The following is an 8,944-nucleotide window of genomic DNA, read 5'->3' as shown; positions in this document are numbered from 1 at the left end:
ATAAGAGACTCTAGGGAAGAAGAAGTGGAACAATGCTTGGAGCAACTATTGTGAATCCCCTCACAAGCTCCTCCTCACAAGATCCTCTCTCTCTCTCCCTCTCTCTCTCTCCTTTAGGTTTTCTCAGGTCAAGACAGCAGCCAAAGATGTTCAAAAATGTTGAACAAGAGCTCTTAAATAGAAGAGCTTCAAAGGAGATCATTAATTGCAAGTTGCCGACTATATCATCCAGGACGATATAAAAATCATCCTGGCCGATCAGTACAAATCCTATGAGATCGGCCAGAGTATCGCCCTGAATGCAAACTGGACGATTGAAAATTGGCTTGATCGTCCAGGAAAATATCATGATCGCCCCGGCCGATCAGTTTAAATCAGAGGAAAATTGTCCAGAGCATCGCCCTGAATTCAAGCTGTCCGATCCCGATCGTCCAGCATATCGCCCTGAATTGGTGCTGGCCAATATTTATCTTCCAGAAGTAACTAAGGTTTTTGAATAGATCGTCCTTGCCAATCCTGCGATCGTCCAGGACGATGTGATCGTATCAATCATCCTTAATTACTTTCTTGATTTGTATGATTAATTAAGGTATAATTGTGAATATCGTCCAGGCCGATCCAAGATCGTCCTGGCCGATTTCCAAAAATACAGAATACCTTAATTGTTTATGGCGGCAATATCTTTCTGTTTTGAGCATATCGTCCAGGCCTATACAAGTTTCATCCAGGACGATTGGCTAATGACGGCTGCCTTAATTAAGAACCCCTGATTAGAACTTCTGTTTTGAGCCCGATCATCCAGGACGAAGTAAACATCGTCCTGGCCGGTTTGAGTAAAAACAGAATTTCTAAGTCTCTCAAGTGTGTGTGTAGGGTTACTTTGCATTAGTCACACCAAAGATTACAATTGACTCACGAGGGGAAAAATAAAATTACAGACTGATTCAACCCTAATCTACCCCATCTTGAGCTGGCTCCATTTTTCCGTCCGATCTTTGATTCCTGAAAGGTCAGTAGTAAAAGACAGTCCAAGTCAAGTAAGAGTGTTTGCCAATCATTAAAACATAGTTTATAGACCTGAATTTGCAACAACCTACCAGAAAGATTGGAGATAAATCACCGCAAGAAAGCTAGTTTTCCCTGAAAAGATCTCAACTAGGTGAGACTTTTATGAGGCTTTAAGTCCACTATGGCTTTAATCATAAAAGGATCAATCTCAATGCCATGATAGCATATTATAAACCCTAAGAACATTCTTGCACTAACTCCAAATGCGCATTTTAAAGGATTCATTTTTAAATCAAACTTGTGCAGGCATTCAAAATTAGTTCGTAGATCTCAAAGGTGATCTCCACAGACCTTACTTTTGACTACCAATTCATCCACATAGCATTCAACTTTCTCATGTATCATATCATTGAAGATGATAGTCAGAGTGCTTTGATAGGTGGCCCCGGCATTCTTGAGACCGAAGGGCATCACCTTGTAATAAAAGACACCTATAGGTGTGCGAAACACAGTAAATTTATCAACTATAGCCTCTGAATAAGATAATAGGGTACTATGAAAAATAGGCCTAGGATCTGACTCAGTGCCTAAGTTTACCTCGCATAGTTTGTCCATGGCAGAAGTGATGCCATCTTCGAACTCTTATGGAGCATCAAGTATTCTATCTTACTCACTATTCGGGTCTTCTTCATCGGCAAGAGAAACTCGGATAAGCATGGGAAACGGTACGGATATTGGCATTATTGGGCTAATTCAATCCCATATAACCTACACCTTCTACACCTCGAGGGAATTCAGTTCGCCAAACTAGGGCTTACCGTAGAGCTTGTTCATCAGGCCAAGTGGAACGAACAAGACTCCATTTAATAAAGATATCTACAGTTGGTGAAAAGTAATGAGGGGCACTCTTGACCACTATCTCAATAGCGGTTTCCTCTGAATCCTGGCTCCCAGGACCCAGTGGGGCAACTATATTATGGGGTACAGAGGGACACTCAGATCGTGCCGGCCAAAATGTCTTATACAGGTGAGGTATGGGGTTATCACTTGTCCATATTGGACCATCATAATCAATTGAGGGAGTGTTAGAAGATCTTTGACTGAAATCCTCAACTCCTACCCCGTGTATCTGATGGGGAGAAGGTTGTCCAGTAGTAGTCTGACGTCGGAATTCCTCTTCCTCATATGAGCTACTGTCAACAACTAATCCACCTTCGAGTATCAAATGGTTACTGAAGGTAGGTCGTGAATAATAACCAGTGGAATATGGAGGTGATGAAGTGTCTGGACAGTGAAGGATGCCAATCATGTTATCATCTGAAGAGTCAGACTCTACAGTCAAAGAAGAAGGATAAATGTTAGGGGGAGGAGGTGTACGAGTGTCGTGGTTCTGTGGCTAGTAGATTGAAACTCTACCTCTGCCTCTACCTCTACCTCCCCTACTTCTACTAGGGGGAATATCGTGCCTCACTGTAAACTGAGAAGGATCTCTATCAAAATATACAGTGGAAACACCTGGCTCAATACTAACCTGTGATGGACCATATTCTGGCAATTATATAGGACCCTATGCAAGTGACTATGTAAGACCTTATTCAACACTAGAGGGCGTCACTAGTGACTGAGTAGGTGTAGATTTATGAGTCTTCCGAGGTACATAGTACTTGGCATCAACGTAAATAGAGACCAGACCTCATGCACGGAAAAAGGTTGGGTATGTCCAGGAATGGTATACTCGATATCATTCCTCATAAACTTTATACATTGGTGCAGGGTAGAGGGCATCATTACATACTCATGGATCCAAGGCCTTCCTAAGAGAGCCCTGTATGAAGTATCAGCCTCGATTACATGAAACTTTGCCTCAATTAGGAAATTCTCAAACTTTAAAGGCAGGGTGATAGACCCTAGAGCTCGTTGGCCTTGGTTATTGATGCCATTCAACATAATCTTGTTAGAGGTGAGCTTCAAATGACCTAGGGATAGACTCTTTAAGTTTTATATGTTAGGATATTTACTAAAGCCCCTTGGTCAATGAGGATCCTGTTCAACTCATAACCATTGACCTCAATAGTGACATACAAGGGACGATTGTGCTCAGAAGTCCCTAAAAGAAGATCACAACTCGAAAAGGTAATGCATGGCATCTCTTTCAAATTACATGTATCCCCAACAGACCCTAAAGCAAAGAAGGCTTGATAGGACTCTAGTTCAAGCAAGGCTTTCACTAGTGTCTCTCTCAAGTCAGGGGACATCATCAGAGTATCGTAGACACTAAGAAGGGAAGAAATTTTCCTTAGATGAGCCAGCATATTGTAGTAAACATCCGACTGAGGGCCTTTCCCTTTCTCATTGGACTGCTCTTGTGAGGAAGGGATAGGATCATCCTGCTGGGTGACTATATTTTTTTCATTTTCTTTTAAATTTTTAGCCAACCTGGATGGAAGGACCTTCCCTGAATGCAAATGAACTGTATTGAGTCATCCTCAATAGGAGATTCATTTGGTTCAGTGGTGGTGGCTGGTGTTGGCTCCAAGGAAAGAGCTTGGAGTGGGTTCTCAGATTCATCTTTTGAATCCATGTAACATCCACCCTCTGGAATTACAAAGACTGGTTCTTCATCATACTCAAACTCATCAATATAATCATTAACATGTAAAATAGTATAAGAGTGAGTACTAGAAGAAGCTGAAGTAGAAGTAAAATTAAATGGTACAAAAAACCAAAAGTAGCCAGATCACCTTTTTTTATTATTTCTTCATCAAATGAAGGGAGAATAAAGTCTTTCAGCGTAAGTGTTGGAAGGAACCCTGTCTTCCCCTCTGAGGTTACAACAAAATTTTCTCTTTCATATATTTTTCTAGTACATAAAATAGCAGAAGAAGAAGAAATATGCTAAGTATGCACTACAACAGAAAGATAAGAAAAAGGTACAAGTGCTGGCGTAATAACTGGAGCGACAACTGTCGACTTGGCCTAGGAAGGCCTCCTCTCAACTGTCTCTAAACTCTAAACTACACGGTCGATCATCTTCCTGGTCTTCTTCAAGAGTGCTAACTGCCACTCTCCCTCTGAACTATGGGGTGACTTGCCACAACTGCCCTGACTATAACTCTGACTGTCACTATGGCTGGGACTGGAGACCATCTAAATTGTTTGAGTGGACTTACCCTTGGGCTGCACCATCACTTTCTTGGAGGTTTATCTATCATGTGGTCATCAACCTCTCAACTTTATCCTTGAAAACATAGCAGTCCTCTAACACGTGCCTAATATGTCTGTGGTAAGGATAATAGAGTGGGTGCTCAGTCTGACCCTCTTCCTCTACTTTATTGTTACTGGGGAATGTCAAGATATTCTTCTTAGTAAGAAATTTGAAATTTTTTCTCACACTCGCCCTTTTGAAAAGGGTATTTCTTACTAAGCTTCTCATGTAGGTACTGCTGACTCTCTAGAGTCCTACAGGAGATCCTGGGCTATACTGCTGGCTGACCAGAAAAGTGTGACTGCTGCTGCTGCTGTGGTGCTGAACTGACTAAGGGCCTCTTGCCCTTATTTGATGGTCCATAGGTACTGTGTACCTCCCCTCTCCTAGGTGGAGGTTCCCTTGAAGACTCCTACCACTGAGGTCTGCGTGAAGGCTGACTCTCAACCTTAGGAGGGACTGCATCGAGTATGCTATCCTGTAAGCTAGTGACCTTAGTCAATAACTTCTAAAAGGTTTGAATGGTGAAACCATTCGAGTATGGAGCGATGGGACCATCTATGTTCTTCAGTAAGATCTCAACTGCATGCTGCTCCTGTAACTGTGGATCACACTACAAACTGAGGTTTCTCCATTTGACTATGTAATTTGGAAGAGTCTCTCTAGGGTGCTGTCTAGTGATCACTAACTCTCTGTACAGTGACTTGGTGCTCTATACTGATAAACCTCTATATGAACAACTGCTCTAGCTCTGCAAAGGTCCATACTGAGTCATTGGGGAGGTCAGCGTAACAAGAAAATTCCACCCCCACCAAGCTGCTGATAAAAAGCCTCAACATCAAGGCATCATTCCCTCATATATTGCAACATATGGACCGGTACTGAGCCACATGCTGCCTCGGATTCCTAAGACCGTCAAACACTCTAAACCTAGGAGAGATGAAACTAAGGGGATAGGGATACTGCTCATACTCAACTAGGTAGGGACTGCCTCTCCAGCCTTCTTGGAGGAAATTGCCTGCTCTACCTTCTAAGCAATCAAATTATGGATCTGGCCTGTTGATAATTGAGTTGGCTGACTCTAGACTGGAGTAGTGTGAGGAGGCACTGCGGGTGGTGCTGGGATTGCTCTTTGGACACTGTCCACTCCTATGGGGTATATTGCAATAGGTGGTACTACTGGCTGGTCTTTGGAAGTACTGATAGTGACTACACCCGTCACCTAGGGCATCTACCCTAATGCTATCAACTATGCTGTCATAAACGCCATGGCTCTAACCATCTCTGCCATCTATGCTTGAAGGTTTAAAACTGTAGCATCTATATCCACTGACCTGGGAGATCCACCCACCTCAGGTTCTCCCTGGTCATCCTGGTCCTCGGGTTCTCTCTGCTCATCCGAGTGACCTCGATGGGTGATCACACAGACTCGGTGCACTAGTACATTCTCATCGTACTCATATACTAGTGTATCATCATCCTCTAAGAAATATCGTCGAAGTGCCTCTATGTAGGGACTCATAGGAGAGGTGATCCTATGAGGGCTGTGAGCTGGCACTATCTCATCCCGCTCTGGTGATCTGTCAGGGGTAAGTTCTAAATCATCAGCACACATCATCAGAACTGCCTCAGACCCGGAAGGAACTATAACGTCCATCTGATCAACTGTGTCCACTGGCTGGTCTACCTCTGCCAGCGCTGCTGTCTCATCTAGCTGAACTGGGTCGATAGGGGTGCATGCCTGCCGACGTCTCCAAACCCATCTACTATGGCGGGGCTCTGTACTGGTAATCGGCTGCTGAGGGGATACTAATTCTAATCTGATCTGGGGCCGAGCATGCTTCTGCTGCTATCTATGTCCTCAATGACGTGGGCATCATCTTATAATAGGAGTAACTGCCGGCTGTCTAACAATTGGAACTGTCCCGGCCGGCTGTTGAGGTGTCTGTCATCTCTGACAACTATACAGTCTCCTCACAGTTTGTCTCTGCAACTAAAAAGTAGTATGGGAGATATGTCAGAGTAACCTCTCCTAACTGATAGGCCCTCTGCCATGTGCTAGGAAGACAATGTTTTGAATCCTCTGAGTGAGGGCTCGAACACCAGCGTCCCTGGGGACCCTAGCCCGGGGTAGAGTAGTAGTGACAGGAGGAGCCATCGTAATGCAAGAAACGTCCTCCTCATCCCCACTGTGTGTCAGTGGAGAGAAGAATCTTCCCTGGATCGCCTCTATCTCAGGAGCTATCACAACATCCGGTGTGGGTGCAACTGTAACTCGTCGTGGTCTCCGCTGTCTAGAGCCACTGTCCTATGAACTAGCTCCTGGTGAGCTATCGTGTCTGCCATCTATTATCTCTCTGACTCTGATGAAGATAAATCAAGTCTCATATTCATATTCCTCCTAGCTATTCTCCCAAGGACAAAGGTTAAGGAAGACGAAACATCTGAACCCACTACCTGGGTGGCAGGGGAAACAAAAAACTATAGGAAGTGTCGGGGTCTGCTCGGCAGTCTCAGGGTGAGAGAGTCGAGCGATATTAGAAACCCGACCAGAAGAGGGTGAAGGAACCTCGGTCTGGGCACCCTTATTCCTAGTGGAAGTGAGAGGGGGAACCCTAACTCGAGGTACTTCCGCCGGAACAGTGGGGGTAACAACAGCAGTAGGTTTTCGGCGCTGAGGGGCCGGAGCAACCTGTGCAACAGGAGTGGCAGACACTGGTCGCCTAACCACAGGACGAACATGGGGAATTGAAAATGGCCTAGGCACTTGTCACCTAGACACAGTGCGCACTGGCTACACATGTACAAGAATAGGACGAGCAGGTGCCCGGGCTATCCGCCGAGCAGCTGGACGTCTAAAATGGTGCATGGCTATACATCTTTTCCTTCGAGGAGAGAGAATGCAGCAGCCTCAGCCAGGGTCAGCTCACTAAGAGTGACGAAGGACTAGTTTGTGGAGGAACAAAAAGTGATCCCTCCAGCGAGTGGACTAGCGAGCAGGGACTCAGGAAAAGTCACCCGCGTCTCCTAGCCGAAACTCAAAGTAATGAAAGGAACAAAATGAGTCATGGCATTGCTGCCAAGAAAATGAAATAGAAAAGATTAGTTAGAATTGAAATCACAAAGGAATGAAGGAATGGATATAGATTTGATAAAGATAGATAAGGGATGGAATAGTCTGCTAAGCTGGAAAGAGGGGAAACCCTAGCTAAGGAAGAAACCCTAACTAAGGAAGGACCCTAACTAAGTGTGGGACTGACCTAATCTAAGGCGTACCTATCTTGGAGTACACACAAGAAAAAATAATATATGATCAAAAGATGGAGAGAGAAACTAGTCCCACCGTGGTCGCCAGAAACTTATGGATCTCCGAAAGAGCACCGTGTGAACGGGCCAATTGGAAGGGATAGATTGGATCGTGCATACGACTAATAATTAAGGATATTGTATCTCATCAACGCACCCTGATGGGTAATAATATACATGACTTGATCACAGTCACTAGTTTCTCCCACCCGGTACAACATCTCGAGTGGGGTTTAGTAGTGTGGGGCTAAGTTTCCTAGGGGTGCAAGCTCCCGTGATTAATTACATCCCTGGTCGGAGCCCAAGAAAACTCTCAATTAAGGATCGTACATTATCCTTCCAAAAAATGGGATTGACACGAGGGTATAGACTAAGAAGTCCAACTCAAATGGGAAGAAAGGTCCGAAAGGGGCTAAATCGACATGCGTGGTTCACACCATCATTTGGAGGCTTTAGGGCACTAAAGAGAAACTGGGGAAAATAAGAGTTAGGCAATCGACACATGTGTGAGAGAAAAGATGGAGTTGGCATCATCCTGTGACGCAGATAAGTAGGATTTATAATTCTTGAAAGAAAGGGACTTACCTACTATTTAGGCATACTACTAGACCGAGTGTAGTAGCCTTGAATCCTAAATCTAAGTTGGGTTTAGTGTTCTATGCACAACACTAAGACCCGTTTCCTAACTAATGCAATGAAAAATTTGGATTTATCCCAGCCTGGATTGGGGAGCCGCTAACCACCTAATCACTTTAAAACCATAATGTCAAGTCAATTAATGAGAGATGGGTGGGTGGTATAGTTTTTTGGAAGTAGGACCGATATCTAGAGAGTTTTCTAAGTGGTCCTGGACTTATGTTGGGTGAATGCCCTAACTAATGCAATTAAAATTTTATTTAATTATTTACTAATGCAATGTATGCTAGTTGAAAGGTATCAAATCATGTATACTTTAGAATTTTAAAAACAGGCTTATAAAAAATAAATTTTTAGAAAAGACTAGGCCTCCCTAAGTCCGGCACTTCATCCTCATAGGACAGATTATCCGAACTCTACCTACAGGCAGGCATGTGTCTTATTAGAAGGAGAGAGAGATGCAGCATTATGCATGCGACCTCGAACGGTTCCAGTAATTTCCTAGATTCGTTAAGTTTCTAAATTATTTTAATCCTAGAATTTTAAATGATTGTTATGAGTAGAAAAATTTTCATAGTCCTTAGAGAGCCTAACAAATTCCAAGCAAAAAAAAAAAGACGGCATGCAAGAAAGAAACCTAGAAAAAGCAGGAAATTTCTACTGTGCAATCAATGTAAACATATCAATATAAATAAATAAATCAACTAAATGGCCATAGGAAAATTTCCCTTATTAAAACCTAGGGTATGCAGAAAGTAATGTGGCTGGGCACCACTACCAACAACCCTG

This window comes from Dendrobium catenatum, unplaced genomic scaffold (assembly GCF_001605985.2).
Source record: "Dendrobium catenatum unplaced genomic scaffold, ASM160598v2 fragScaff_scaffold_1172, whole genome shotgun sequence".
Lineage (NCBI taxonomy): Eukaryota > Viridiplantae > Streptophyta > Magnoliopsida > Asparagales > Orchidaceae > Dendrobium > Dendrobium catenatum.
The sequence above is the reverse complement of the archived record's forward strand: the minus strand, read 5'-3'. Positions refer to the sequence as shown.